The following is a 16,115-nucleotide window of genomic DNA, read 5'->3' as shown; positions in this document are numbered from 1 at the left end:
CCCCCGGGTCCGAGCGGCCAGGAGAGAGCTCCCCGCAGAGATTTAAAACACAACGCTCTGGAACTCCAGCTCCCCTGGCGCCCAGCCCGGTTCCCAGGCGTCGGGATCGCGGCATCCCCTGCAGCTGCAGGGAAGAGGCCCCAAGCCCGTCAGAGCCCGGCCCGGCCGCCGTCCGGCTGGGGACCCAGGTGCGCCGCGCCCGCCCGCAACCGCGTCCCACGTCGCCCGGCACCTGTCGCGTCCGCAGCCCGCAGGACCTTCGTTCGCCTTGTTCCGGGGGCCCGCGGCCCGTCCCCGCGCCTGGGGGTCCTGCTCCCGCCGCGGTCTCCGCCAGGGCCCCCGCCGCGACCGCCGCCCACTTTCGGTTTCCCCGCACCGCCGGCGCCGCCCCGCGACTCGGGAATCACCTCAAGCTCCCGCCCCGCCCTGCTCGGCCCCGCCCCAACTCGTCCGGCCCCGCCCCGCCCCGAGGGCAGCCCGGCCTCGGCTCTACGCACGCGCGGGCGCCCCGGCCGCGTCTGCCCACGCCGGCGTCCGCGCGTGGGAAGATAAACGGACGCCGCCTAGCGGTTTCTGCGCGTGCCCACGCACGGGCCGGCGGCGGAAGACGACTGCGGAGCGGGTGCGAGAGCGCCTCCTGGTGGGCAGCGCGGGTATGCGCGGGCCTGGAGGGTCCGGGACCCAGCAGGGGGCGTGGGTGGCTCCTGCTGTCCGGTTCACCCTCCTAGGCAATTCGAATGTTCAACTCCTGCACTTTCTTTTCATCATCTGAAGCAGTTACTTTTTATTCTCCTAGACATTCACCGTGTCCGCTCATAACTTTCAGGACTTTTCTCAAGAGTCACCCTTTCAAGGAGGGTAACCACACTCTGATGACTTGTCTGTCTTCTTCCCTGACCTTCCCTATCCTCCTTCTCAGCCTTGTTAGTTCTCCTTAGCACCTATCTAACCCACTGTCTGTGTTTCACTTATATTTTATTTGTATTTCTTTTGCCTGCTATCCTCAAATTAAGACTCTACGAGTACAGGGATTTTTGTTTGGTACCCTACTCTGTTCCCAGAGTCTAGAGTAATGCCTGGCACATGATAAAAGTTAAATAACTATCTATCACATGTAGTCATTCATTCTAAAATTATTGAACACCTAATATTGATTCACATATTTCTTCTGCACATTAATTCCACCATCATTTATTGAGCACCTGCTTTGCAGACCTACAGGCAACATCGAACACTTCTCTGCATCATTCTGCATGTATTTACTGAGAGCCTGCAGCTTATTCAACCCTCATTTTTCACAACTGTACTGAAGTATAATTGAATATAATAAACTGCACATGTCTAAAATGTACAATTTGATAAGTTTTCATATGGACTCAGAAGTGAAACCATTGCGCCACAATCAAACTAATGAACATAGCCATCACCCCAAAAAAGTTTTTTCTGTCCTTTTATAATTTACCTCTTATTCCTCTCTGTCCCTTGCCCACTCAGCTGCTCACCTGCTTTCTATTGCTATAGATTAATTTGCCTTTTCCCAGCATTTTATGTAAAACGTTTTATATGGAATTATACAGCATGTACTCTTTTTTGGGGGGGAGTTTGGCTTCTTTGACTCATCAAAATTATGTTCATCCATGTTCATATCTTTTTTGTTTATACATGTTAGGTATGGATGCACCAAACCTACCACATGACCCAGCAATTCTATTCATGGGTATTTACCCAAAAGCAATGAAAGCATATGTCCACACAGAGACCTATTCAAGAATGCTCATAGCAACTTTGTTTGCAATAGTCCTAAAATGGAAGAACACAAATATCCATCAGTAGGTGAATGATCAACCAATATATATTGAACACCTAGTGTTAAATAAACTTTAATGGAGTGTGGATAACCTGTGCTTATGAAGCTTTTAATTCAGTGGAAAGATGCAGTAGGCAATGAAAAGATAAACTAGAAATCAATCTTGAAAACCTGATATCCAGTGCTCAGAAATTTGGACTCGTCCCCAAAGGCAATGCGGAACTGTTCAAGGTTTTCGAACAGGGTTCTTCTCAGAACACTGTTCTTTTTCACATCTGGTTCCTGACTAAATCTGCCTAAGCGTCTGTCTCTAGGACTTCTCTGCGTCCCCTCTGCTCTATTTCAGTCTGTTTTCGATCTCTTTGTCTTTCTCCCTCCTCTCCCCTCTGATACGCTCCAAGCATTGCAATGGATTCAATAGACCTCACTATGGTCTGAATGTTTGTGTCTCTTCAAAGTTCATGTTGAAACCTAATCCCCACTTCAGTGGTGTTGAGAAGAAGGGCCTTTAGGGAGGTAGGTCATGATGTCTCTACTGTCATGAATGGGATTAGTGCCCTTAGAGGCTTGAGGGAGCCTTCTGCCCCTCGTGCCACATAAGGATTTGGCAAGGATTCTACCATCTTTGAAGCAGAGAGACAGCCCTTACCAGACACCGAGTCTGCTGGCACATTGATCTTGAACTCTCCAGCCTCCAAGGACTGTAAGAAATAAATGTATATTATTTATAAACTACCTAGCCTAGGGTACTTTGTTATAGCAGCAGAAATGGACTAAGACAGACCTAGCCCCTAAGATTGCTAGCCCCAATCTGGACTCTGCAATGCTCATAACATCCTGAGGCTCCACATTTAAGATGGGAGAGATGTTAAAAAAGCAGCTGCTAGTTGAAAGAGTGTGAGAGAGTAGGAAGTTAGAAAAAACCCTAAAGAGTCGAATATGTAAAATAGATAATAAAATGATGTGAGTTGACCCCAGATTCTTTATCCTTGCTAAGCTGTTTCATGTTTGTACTATCCTACAGATAAAGAAAAATAGTGCTCTGCAGCTAGTTTTCACAAATATATTTACTGATAAATAGTTTACATATAATACATGTTTTAAGTGTACAATTTGATGGGTTTTGACAAATGTCTTAATCCTGTAAACACCATCATGACTGAGACATAGAACTAGCTCATCATTCCAAAAAGTTTACCCTCCCTCTATCTTCAGCCCCTGGCTGCTACTGATATGATTTCTGTCACCATGGCTTTGCCCTTTCTGGAATGTCACATAAATGGAGTCATACAGTATATAGTCCTTTATGTCTGGCTTCCTTCACTTAGTGTGACATTTTTGAGAGTCATCCATGTTTTTGCACACATCACTTGCCAGGTTCCTCTTTATTGCTGAATAGTACACTGTTGAGTGACTATACCACAATTTGTTTATCCATTCACATTTTGTGCACATTGTGTTTTTTCCAGTTTGGGGTGGTTATGAATAAACCACCACATGCAGGTCTTTGTGTGGTCATAGGGTTTTCTTGCATAAAGACTTAGGAACAGAATTATCTGCTTATAGGATAAGTAGATGCCTAACTTTATAAGAAACTGTCAAACTGTTTTCTAAAGTGGCTACACCGTTTTGGACTCCTACTCCTGTCCCCCCAACCCCAGTAATGTATAAGCATTCCAGTTGCTCTAAATCCTCTCTGATACTTGGTATTGTCTGTCTTTTTAATTTTAGCCATTCCAGTGGATGTTTAGAGATTATCACATTGAAACTTTATAACAATAACTAATTATATTGAGCAAGCTTTCATATTTCTATTGGTCCTTCATATATGTTCTTGGGCAAAGTGTCCATTCTCCAAGTAGATTTTTGGCCAATGACATGTCAGGTGACTCAGAAGTCCCTGGGTAACTGATATTGCAAGGGCGGATTGAGCATTGTAGTTTGTTTGGTTTTTTTTCTTTGTAAAGTGGTCCAAGACCCTGGGAGTTCAAGAATTCACCCCTATGCCCTGATATGATTGAATTTCAGGATAATTAAGGGATACCAGAGATGACATAGATTGATTACTGCTTAGGCACAATGGTGAGACAGTAGATCAGAATACATGAAAGCAACATATAGATAAAAAAAATTTTGGTGTATGATTTCAGAGAGGATTTAGTGTCCCTAAAGTCCCACTGTGAACCCATGCTAAAAACTGCCATAGAGGGAAGTATGTATCCTGGGGCCAAAGAACAGAGTTTTCAAGACTCAGGAGTGCAGGACTCAAGTGGAACGTGTCCTTCCTCAGCAAAAGCTCAAGCATATCTTTGGACAACTGGTGCAGAGGCCAGGAATATTTGGTTATTTCTCTTAAGAGGGGCAGGCACACATTTTCCATTTTCAAGGGCTATAGAGAAGTCCTGGGTGCTCTCTGCTCAAGGTGGCTTCTAGGAATAGGCAATGTAGATGGGAGGGGGGTCAGTAACAGCTGGCCCATATGCAACAGTGTGGCATGATGCAGGTCATCATGCCGGTCCAGAGACTTCACAAGAGAGTAGATAATGGAAAGGGAGTGAAAATGATAATGGAAAGGGAGTGAAAATCAAGGCCCAGGTATGAGGAAGAAAGATAGCTTTGTTGCTAGCTTATCCTGGGCAGACAAAAGTGGGACTGTGTCTAGTTTGAAACTCCACCTAAGGCCCTTCATGCACTTTTGTCCACACCTAGGGAACTATTTCGCTTGGACAGAGCCACACTAGCTGCAGACACCAAGACACCTGTACAAAAGCAGTAAGGCCACTGGTTGAGTTGAATCTCTGTCCTCCCTCTTCCCTTTCTCAGTTGGCAACACAAGAATGAGGATGAGATGGCAACCATGTTCCAGAAATGTGTCTGGGGCTCATTTTGACTTTTTTTTCCCCCTACCCTGATAGAATATATTGGTCTTCGCAATACCATAGAAAGACACACTTCTCATCCTTCCTCCCAGAGCCTCTTGGACTGTACAGCCACCACAAGGAGCTTAGCAAACATTTAGAGTGACAACCTGAGACCTCAAGCAACTTTCATCTCACTTCGCATTTGAATTCATCTGTTTCTTCTCTCTATTGTCTCCAAAAAAGAAAACCAAAACCAAAACTCTCATTCCTACCACGTTACACACTGTCAAGTGAGCAGCAGGGACTTGGCTATGGTGTGATTCAGTGGCTGGAGCAGTTCCTCTCCCAGGAAGCCTTCCTGGAAGCCCCTACCTGAAAATGATTGCTCCTTTAGCTGAACTTCTTTGTTCCTCAAATACGTTTTTTAGTGGAGAGAACATAACAAGTGATTCTGTGTCTCATCTCCCTTGTGAGCAACCTGAAAAGAGTTTTCATTTTATCCATCTTTATTCTGAGTTATTTCATTGCAAATAATTTTAGCAATACTCCTTTTGGAAGTGTGTCCAAAGTTATTTTATGGGTGAAACCCAGCCACATGGGTACTTTTTGTTATGTAAGGTCAGGAAAAATAGATCCATGACAAAAGGAGTCTTTGGACAGATCTCCTTTTGGTTAATCATTAACATCATAAACACTGCCTCTCCCATCAGCTATTGCCTCATGAACAGATGCAGAGAAATTTCTAGACAACTGCATTTGTTTCAACTGAGTAAGGAGAAAAGACAAAACAAGACAAAACAAAAAACAAAAGGGAGAGATTGCCGGAGCCCTGCTAAAATCCAGGCCCTGGTAAAGCTAAGGATGTGCTGATCAAGCAAAAGCCCCTAATCTTCCCACAAAGGCCTCCAAGGTGAGTCAGCTGAAAGGGGCTAATCCCCAGAAGGGACTGATCACTAAAGCTTTAGAGGCCACACAGCCACAGAACACTGAAAAACAGGGGATAATGAAAGCTTAGAGTGATATTGTGTAGAGAAAGGTCACAGAACCAACAGGGGAGGGTCTTGGCTATCTAAGAGGTAACATTTGCCCTCTTGTGCGTTGTGGGTCATTCATCCAGCTCAGTCTTAGGCAGGGCCCCCAAAATAAGGTTGAGTCCAAGGATGTGGATATTATCAAGAGCTGTCAGCTGACTTAGGGGTGGGATGGGGCATGGGGATGGGGTAACTAATACTTTAAGCAAGGCAATCAACCACAATATTACTGATTCTGTGATAATAAGCCAGCTGGCACAAAAATTATACTGCAGTAGCTACTAGGGATTAGGACAGGAGGAAGTAGTGAGAATAAATGCAGAGGAGATGCTCAGATGGCTTCAAAGATGCTGGCTCACATTACAGGTGTATTATACAGGAAGGATTACTACCCCTTAGTTGTTTGTCCTATGATAAATCACTTAGGACTTGACCTTTTGTTAAATTAGGGGTTCGCACTGAATTCCAGAGCTCTTTGGCTCTGGTTCTAACCTTGGATTCCTTTAAGTGGCAAAGTTAATGCAAAAAGTAACAAAAGAACCTTATCTTGGGACTGTTTGGTCATTCCTATTCATCAGTGGTTATCCATGGGAGCTCCCCAGGGGAACTTTGGACTTTCCTGAGGTTACTTTTGGTTGCCACAAAGATTGGGTGCACCTCTGGCATTGAGTGGGCCAGGGCCTGGTTGCCTGTTTTACTTCCCCATATCAGAGACATTTCCCTTGTCCCAGCCAACATGTGGATGTCTTGCCAGTCATTCATGTAGGTGAAAAACCTCTGCTTTATATATAAACACAAATAACTTTTCCCACAGTTTTACTATACAATGATTTTTCCAGGTAATTCTTATCTATGAATTTCATTTCAGGAGAACAAGTGAGGGGATTACAAAATATTTGTCATAAATGGGGGTGCTGGATCAGATAGAGTTGGATACTGCTACTAGAAATCTCCCAACAGCCAGCTCCACCCAGAGGAAAGCTGAGCAGGACATTCTTGTTTACACCAATAGACATGGGGATACACGAATTGCTCTTTGTTAGAATTCTGCATCACCCCACTATAACATTACCTTACTTGCCCTAGCACTCATACCATTTGAGGAAATTTAAATCATTTTTGTTTTGTTTTGTTTTGGCGGGGGTCCTTCCTAGAGTTCACTTAGCTCAAACTGATATCTCCCCCACCAAGATAGAATTTTATGAGAAGTACAAGAGGTAGTCATTGTCCTCTTCCTTCCGATCCTCCCTCATCCCCTCACACTTAGTCTTTCTCATTTTAAACTGCAGTCCTTGCTCTCAACAATGGCTTACTTAAAGCAGGTTGCTTTAAATTTACAATTAAAAAAGTATAACACCTGGGGCCCTGTTGTTGGCTAAGAAGAGATAGTAAGCTGCCGGCCAGAGTGAGACAGTAGAGGTTTCCTCTAGGAAAGTGGCTCTTATTCTAAGAGGGATATGGTATGCCAGCACTGTGTGGCATTTCCCTCTCTTTGTACAGTGCACATTCCTGAAAGTGAGTTTGAAGGGTGAACTATAAATTCACTTGTAAATATCACTGTAATTATGGGAGTTCTATTTACAAAGCAATAACAGCATATTGCTTCACCGGTATCTCCCTAATCATGATGGCTGGCACATATAGGCTTACAACAAATATTTATTCAGTGAATGAATCAATGGGTGAAAGACTCAAGTCCATCCACTCTCTACCATACTTCCTCTGTGTATACCTCATGAATGAAATAAAAGTCTTAAGCAAACAAAGGAAAATATATACAAAGCATAAGGACAGAGTAAAAGTATTGTCCACTCTCAAAACCTCCGCGAAATACTAAAAACCTAGCACTAAATAGCTAGTGCTAAATTTGGGTAACAATTGTGGACTGATGTCTTAGCCAATCTGGGCTGCTGTAACAAAGCCATAGACCAGGTGGCTTATAAACAACAGAAATTTATTTCTCACGGTTCTGGAGGCTGGAGGCTCAAGATTAGGGTGCCAGCATAGTTGAGTTCTGGTGAGAGCCCTTTTCCAAGTTGCAGACTGCCAACTTGTTGTTGCACCTTCACAGGGCCTTCTTGAGTCCTCACATAGCGGAAAGAGCACCAAAGAGCTCTCTGAGATCTCTTTTATAAGGTCACTAATCCCATTCATGAGGACTCCACCCTCATGACCTAAATTACCTCCCAAGGCCCGCCCCACCTCCTAATACCATCACATTGAGGGTTAATATCTTGACATATGAATTTTGGGGGAAACACAAACATTCAGTTCATAACAACTGACAAGTTCAGAAAGAGTCTCAATCTTTACTTTGTCACTCTATATCCATAGCCTTTATCCTTTTAGATAGTTCTCCAAAAGTTTACAATCATTAGTTCCTGTTTCTTCTCTACATCTTTTCTTCCTGGGGGAGCTAGACAGGCACTCCTCCATTCACCTCCAGGCCTGGTGAATTCTGGGTGGAGAATAGTATGAAGGAGTGTGACTTGACACTTCTTCAGATGTCTGTGGGCATCAGCAGGCCAACCAACCATGCAGAGAGTCCTTCTGGAATATTTCCGATACATCAGTCCTGTGCATGGATCACCTGTGTCAGTGAGGAACTTCCCCTTATGTGTGAGCCCTCTACCTACTGGACAGACTGCTCAGAATGTCAGAGTGCCATTTTGACCCCCAAACTCTCTCTCTAGAGTGTCTATCCTTGGGCCATAGTTCTACTCACTGGCTAACAAGAAGAAGTGGAATCCTCCCTCTGGAGAGGAGCTTGTTGATATTTGGAGAATGCTGTCACAACCTTCCTAATTTCTTCTTTTGACAAAATGTCACATTCTCCTCCTCCAAACAAGCTTTAATTCGTCAAAATTTCACTTAAAAGTGGCACCCAGAACAAATGTCTATATTTCAGCTGATCAACTCCTTGCAAATAAACAGGACCCACTTAAAAGGTATGTGTAACTCAGTCAGGCAATGGTTGGTTTTTTAAATAGGAGAATTGGTAACTATGTGGTCAGGACCTTTCCTTGGGGTTGAGAAAAGTATGGTTCTGGATGGTTCCTAGTCATCCTCTCTCAATCATGACCCCTGAGAAGGCCAAGTGGTATCTATTTGAAACTCCAAGAATTGTGGACAGGAGCTTTGACATGTTGCAGAAGCCCTATTGCTAAAAAGCTGTTTTTATAATTTGTGTGCAGTATTCACATCACTAGCAACTTACTTAGCACTGTGGTCCTGAGAGACAAAAGTCAGACTGGTGTAGGGCAATCTTGTGTCCCTGGACTTAATTTCAGGAGTCTGAGTATTTTCAACAAGAATGTAAAATATTTACATTTTCTTGTAGATGATTTCCTAAATAGATACAGTCACATTTTGCATTTTCTTGATGACTATGTTATAACAAAATATTCACATGGTAATTCAGTGCTGAAATTCACTTTTATGTTTATGATGGTAAAGTTCCAAATATTTACCTAAAGTGATAGCATTTAAATTTTAATATATTGGTAAGCATGCCTGGCTGACCCTGGTCTGGTGTGTCCTGATGTCAAAATTACAGCAATCTCTCAGCAATGGCCTTTTCCCATGGTGAAATACTTTATCAGCAATGAAGAGAAAATTTCCCCTTTGCAGTGATAATTTATACTTGAATGCATATTCACAGAAAAGTTCTACACTTTTTAAATTATTTAAGCTGTTAAATATTATCATATATATATTATAAAATGATACATGGCAAAAGTTACATACTAATTGGTTATGGAGTAATGACAGAGGCAGAATTAATATGATTTTTCACAGAATTAACGCATTAATGATGCATTTACACCAAGTGAAGTTCAAATAGTGACCTGATATATAGTATAAATGAAAGTTTTATATAAGCTGGAATAGAGAAGAGTGGTGAGAAAATTAAGTATCACATGGCCCTATGATAATATAAATATTGTAGTAGTAGTAAATCTATGCTCATTTTTGCAAGTGGCAGTATTGCACAGATTCTGTCCTTTATGAATAAACTGTAAATAATAATTAACAATAAAAAGTAGTAAGTAGTCAGTAAAGAGTTATTAATGGTATTTTTCATTCCATGTTGGAGTGCAGTGGCACGATTACAGCTCACTCAACTGGAGACCTCCCGGGTTCAGATGGTCCTTCTGCCTCAGCCTCCTGAGTAGCTGGCACTACAGGCTCATGCCCCTATGCCCAGCTAATTTTTTAAAAAAATTCTGTAGAGACAAAGTCTCATTATGTTGCCAGGCTGGTCTTGAGCTCCTGGGTTCAAGTAATCCTCCTACCTGTGTCCCAAAGTACTGGGATTACAGGCATGAGTCACTGTGCCTGGCCATAGAACCTTATAAGAGGTACCAGATAGCTCCCTCTCTGCCTTCTGCCATCTGAGGACACAGTGAGAAGACAGCTGTCTATGAACCAGAGAGAGGGCTGTCACTGGACACTAAATCTACTGGCACTTTGATCTAGGATGTCCCAACTTCCAGAACTGTAAAAAATAAATTTTAGTTATTTATACACCATCCAGTCTATGGTATTTTGTTGTAGCAGCCTGAATTGACTAAGTTTTATTTTGGGTGGATTAATTTTACTGGTAAGTTTTGACATGTCCTTGGGTTCAAAATGGTGGGTCAACACATTATATATTTTTTTCTATTTATAGAGATTCAGTTTTGACCCAGCATTTTAGGGACGTGCTGCTTGCCTAAAAGACTTCGCACCTACCAGCTCCCACTCTGCCCCACTTATTAAATAGGAAAGGATTTTCTCAGGTCTACTTACAAGGTGCAAGCAGATGAAAGCAACGCAGTGGTTCCCATCATTCTGCCAGGGAATTGAAAGCAGGGATCCCACTCATATGTCCTGGCTTGGAACCAAGTTATTTTTCCCCCTCACTGTGAATGAATAAACACCAACAAAAGAGAGTCTGTGTTAGATAACAAATGTCTGATTCATCTGAAATAACCTCATCTCCTCCTCTCTGTCTTGGCATTTAGTGCTGGGAGAGGGCACTGTTCGTTTCCACAGTTTTTATCCTCCACTTATTCTTGAGTAAGTTTTATTTGGGACAGCAATTCACCAAATTAAAAGACTAAAGTTCCTAACCTCTCTTACAGCTAAGAGTGATCAGCCTAAGTTCACACCAACAAGCTGTGGTGGGGGACTTTGGGGAGGCTGCTCAGATGGAACTGACAAACTGGAAGGGCCTCCTTTGCCCTGCCTTTTCTCCTGCCTGCTGCCTGAGATACAGACATGGTGACTGGTCCAGGCTGGAGCTCCAGCAACTACACTGGACCATGAGACAGCAATGAGGATGGAAAGCACATACTAAGATGCTAGAACAGAAAGACAGATGATCCGTGAACTTCTGTGGTAGTTAGTCAACCGTCAGTATTGCTGGCCTGACTCTAGAGTTCATTTGCATACGAAAGAAAGGAATCTCTCTCTTGTTCACATCACTATTATTTTGAGAATTCTAGTATATGTAGTCAAATCTAATGCTAACCAAAGTGTGAGTTTTGCCCTTGTTCACTGTGTAACCTTAGACAAGACACATCCCTTCTCTGGGACATACTTTATCAGCAATGAAGAGAAAATTTCCCCTTTGCAGTGATAATTTATACTTGAATGCAGGAAAAAGGCAGGAAAGTAAGTATGTGTGAAAGAAAAGATCAACTGCTATAGAAGAAATGAAGTAGGTGGGATCCCTGAAGCAGGTGGGGATCCCTGAAGCAGGTGGGGACCATTGCCAGCTGCTGTGGATGCCCCCACCACATAGGTGGTGATGAGACACCTGGGCCTGATTCTAAAGATAGTGGGAAGCCATTGGAAGGATTTATGTCGCAGGATGACAACATATGGATTTCATTTCATATCAACCCCTCGTGGTGCAGAATGGGAATGAGGGTCCAAAGGCAAGAAACTTCCCCATGACCGCACTGGTGGAACCCAGGCGTAGCCCTAGGTTGTAGCCCATGTGGTATCCCACCCACTCCTTCAATTCTCCCATCTCTAAGTTTGTGCATTTGTTACCTGTGACACCAACACATGTGTTTTATAAGTATTCTCTCATGCATAGCTGACGATGTCCTCAGGAAACTGTTGCTAGCATGATCCCCTTTGTGTAGGTTGGGAGACCGAGGAGGCCCTGAGAGGCACGACGACTCTTCCAGGACACAGAACTGATAAGAGAAAGGAGGTTCTGAGACCAACTCTGTCCCCTCAAACCTAAGGCCCTAGTTGCATCCAGGTCTTCCCGGGGGCTCTGTTAGCAACATTGTGTACAGTTAAGGAGATGACATGGGGGAGGAGGGTGGGCAGTCAATAGCTTAGAGAAGACTTTGAGTAGGTCTTATTGAAGGAAAGGGCTTAGGTAAGGAACCTTGAAGCAGTGCCCTCACTGCCATGGTGATGGACCCCAACAGAACTTAGAATTCTGATAATCAGCACCCACATTCTGAAACAGCCCTGTATCCACTTCACTTGACCAAAGACACTCAACAGAGCAAGATGTTCTCCTGTTGAATCCTGACTTTCTGAGGCTCTGGCCCCAGGAAGTCCTGGAGTGACAGCCTTTTCCATCACTGCAGACTTTGGTTCAGATCTCACTCCCTACGTCTCTGGCCATTTGGCAGAAAGGACCCAAAGTAGTGCAGAGCAGCCCAGCTCAGGCCCATTCAGGCCAGGCCACAACTGTCATCCCACCTTGACAGATCCACACTTGCCTCCTCACTGTGTTTATGGAGGGAGGTGGTGAGGGGAAGACAGGTGGTGGGGTGCTGGAACCTTGGTGAGCCGGGTATGTTCATGTCCCTGGTCAAGGCTGGCAGGATGGGAGGGTAGTACTGGGAGAAACCCATCTCCCCAGACATTAATCCTGCCCCTCAAGACATCAGCTCACTTCCTTCCTGGCTGCAGTTCTATGCAGATGCCCATTTGTGCCTTATCTGGGGAGCACAATCCCTAATGTGGGTGTCCTCTTGTGGTACTGGCCAGGTAAGGCCCTAATATTTCGTGACTCGGCTGCTGGGTACTGTCTTTGCAGAGCTCCATGCAGGAGATCAGTGAGGAGCTGGTCAACCTCCCTAGACAGAGGGCAGGTTCGCCATGCCACCAACAGTCAGAGTGGTCTGGGATGATAGTGGGCACAGGGGTTTCCACTGCCAGTACTGTGAGATGACCAGGCCCAGCCAGAACCCAGTTTCGTATATGATGACTTCTAGGGTCTCTTTAATAGCACTTTTCCACTTGAATGGCCCACAGTTTCACCCTCCAGAAATCTGGGCTTCCATTCCTTCCCCACCTATAACTTGGTAAGGTTCAAAGGTACTGTTCACTTACTTGTAGGAATGGCAGGGAAAAGACTTTCACTTTGTTTTCACTTCACACTGGTCCATGAGAATTTCTGCATGTTTCTACTAGTTTCACTTCTTTTTAACCACCTGCCCCAGGTATCACATGTAAGAATCAGCTCCTCTCTTCTTCCAGACTTTCTCTAAGTCTTAGAAATCATCAAGCTTATAGGGTGGTTACAAAAAAGGAGGGGAGAAGGGAGCGTTAAGCTAGTCTCTGCATTTCTCTGTAGCTTGTCATGTCCCAGAGCCTACCATAGCCCATCCGACCCAGAGCCTTGTCCTCACTTGTCTTCATGATAGCCTAGAAGGAAAGCTTTTTGCCACAGGGATCCAACCCTTCAGTGCTAGTGGATCTTGACACTATTCAATTCGGTTGCCATTTCAGAAGGGCGGCAGGGAACACCTTATGTGCATCCTTTTAGATGGCATTAGTTTGCTAGGGCTGCCATAATACTCCAGATGGGGTGGCTTAAGCAACAGAAATGTGTTTTCTCACAATTCTCCGAGGTTGGGATTCTAAGATCAGGGTGTGGGCGGGGAGGTTTCCTCTGAGGCCTCTCTTCTTGGCTTGTAGATAGCAGCCTTCTGTCTCTGGGTTTACATCGTCTGCACTCTGTGCTTCTCTGTGTCCTAATCTCTTCTTATGAGGACACCAGTCAGACTGGATTAGAGTCCCCCTCAATGAGCTCATTTAACCTTAATGACCTCTTTAAAGACCCTGTCTCCAAATACAGTCACATTCTGAGGTATTGGGGATTAGACCTTCAACAAATGAATTTGGGGAGACATAATTCAGCCCATATCCTATACTTACCTCCTACAGGGAATAGACTTCAGGTGTGGGATTGCTTGGTAGAACGGCAACATCTGAATAGCTTCAGCCAGATTACTTTCCAAAGTAGCAGCTGTGGCGCCACAGTGGTCTCTGATGGTGGCTACTTCCCAGCATCCAGCCTGTCACTGGGTGACATTCCCTTAAATTTTTGCCAATCTAGTGTCTGCATGGAAAATGCCATTGTATGGTTCCTTTGCTTTTTAATTTCCCACTGATAAGTTTGAGTCACTCGTCAGTTGTTTATCAGCCATTTGGATTTTTTCTTCCCTGAGTGGTCTGACTATATCCTTGTTCCTGTGAGGGTCTTTCTCTCATCCTGGAATCTCCAGGCATTTGCCCCCTTGCCAGATCTAGGATGCTTGCAGCTCAGATTCTCGAAACTTCCTTTATTATAAAAGAAAGAAAATTAAATGCCTTGCTTTGAAAGGACCTTCCTAGGGTGGGTGTTATGATCCACTTTGTGCTGCTACAACAAAATACCACAGACTGGGTAATTTATAATGAATGGGAATTTATTTCTCATAGTTCTAGAAGCTGAGAAGTCCAAGGTCAAGGTGCAGGCACCTGGCAAGAGTCTTCTTACTGCCTCTTAGGTAGCAGAAGGCGTCACACAGCAGAAGGGTAAAGAAAGAGAGCAAGAGGGGATGACCCACCGCCACAATAACATCATTAATCCATGCATGACGGCAGAGCCCTCATTACCTAAACATCTCTTAAAGATCCCACCTCTTTGTACCATCACAATGGCAATGAAATGTCAACATAAATTTTAGAGAACACAAACATTCAAAACACAGCAGCGGGTCTTCCCTGTAAACTGTCCCCCAGATTGATAGGGGTGGGGGATGGAATGAGGTCCTTCCCCTCCATTTTAGGAACTCGCAGAACCTCAAGCAGCTTAGGGGGAAGGTGATGCCGCCCTAGCTTTGGGCAGTACTTAGTTCTGACCTGCGTGACCTTGAGCAGCCATTTGACATCCCTAAGCTTGTGTTTTTTCATCTCCACAATGGGAATATTTTTTGAGGGCTCATTGGAATAATGTTCTTCATACAAGTGTGTGCTGTTGTTCCTCAGTTAACAACATGTCCATAAATATGTATGATAGTTATGTATTGATAGAATGCCTTGTACTGCATGCTTAATCATTCCTGCCATCCACCCTGCAGACCACCCCCCCCAATTGTCCTGTGAAAGCCTAGAACTTCTCTTGCTTTTGGACACTTATGTCCCTTCTCATGCATGAGTCCCTGAGGAATTGGAACTTCCAGGTCCAGCCCCTGCTCCTTCTGGTGGTTTATGGTGCTGCTTTTGACTCTATGTCCTCCTTGTCTCACCAAGTGTGAACATGAGTAGACCCTGCACCTGGGTGAGATTTGCGCAATAAGGACTCTTCAGGTGGGCACTTGGGGAAGCAGGTGGCATTTCTGGTACCAGCCTTCCAGGGTAGAAAATCCTCTATATCACCATCTTCCTGTGTACTTGCTGGACCTTTGCCACTACCCACAGGTTCCTTGGGCCAGATGTTCAATAGGTGGGAGCCCGTCCCTTCCCAGAACAGTGGGGACTCTGCCATCAACTAGCTATGTGTCTTGGGAAGGTCACTGCATCTCTTTGAGCCTCAGTTTGCTCCTCTGAGAACAAGGGTGGTAAGAGGATGAACCTTGTGGGATTATTGTAGGAACTGAATGAGATTAGCCATGGTGGATACCAACCTGGTGCCTGGCTCCACGGCAAGGTCTGCCAGATGTACTGTGGCTGTTTTTATGTTGTTTTTTTTAAACATAAAGTAGCTATTTGCCTCACCCCTCACTGGTCTGTGCCCTTTCTGTGTCTGGAAAAGCATGTGGAAAGCAAACCGGTTTTCCAATTTGTGAAAAGGTGTTTTGAGTTTCCATGTATCTGGTCCTCTTGTTCTTGGTGTACCCCAAACAGCGATCCCTGGGGGCTGGAAGGGGCCACATACCAAATCAGATATCTAGTAAGGTTCTATCTGGAGTTCATTCTTTCAACAAATATACACCGAGGACCTACTGTGTGCAGGTACTTTTCTAGATAATAAAAAATATTAAATGAACACAGCAGGATACACTCCCTGGGAATTGCCTCAGGTCTGGTCGGGCAATCACAGGCACACTAGACATCATGGGCGGGTTGTGTCCATGGTGTGTCAGATGCTGTGATTCCCTGCTGGCCTCCTCTAGATATGGATGCATCCTC

General features: G+C 44.5%; 1 protein-coding gene across 3 annotated transcripts in view; it reads right to left on the bottom strand.

Moving 5' to 3' along the window:
* The window catches only part of TDRD7 (tudor domain containing 7), a 79,484-nt gene extending 78,713 nt beyond the window's left edge, over positions 1-771 (bottom strand). For 2 of the 3 annotated variants that reach the window (XM_021706716.1, XM_021706718.1), the window contains exon 1: positions 268-771. The gene's annotated coding sequence lies outside the window, so the exon portion shown is untranslated. Of the gene's footprint in view, positions 1-232 lie in introns of all 3 variants that reach the window. The other variant, XM_021706717.1, reaches the window with a different exon arrangement.
* Positions 772-16,115: the final 15,344 nt, after the last annotated feature.

Source organism: Carlito syrichta, unplaced genomic scaffold, assembly GCF_000164805.1.
Source record: "Carlito syrichta isolate Samal-C Ts95f unplaced genomic scaffold, Tarsius_syrichta-2.0.1 Scaffold315953, whole genome shotgun sequence".
Lineage (NCBI taxonomy): Eukaryota > Metazoa > Chordata > Mammalia > Primates > Tarsiidae > Carlito > Carlito syrichta.
Note: the sequence above shows the minus strand (reverse complement) of the source record. Positions and strands in the feature narration are given on the sequence as shown.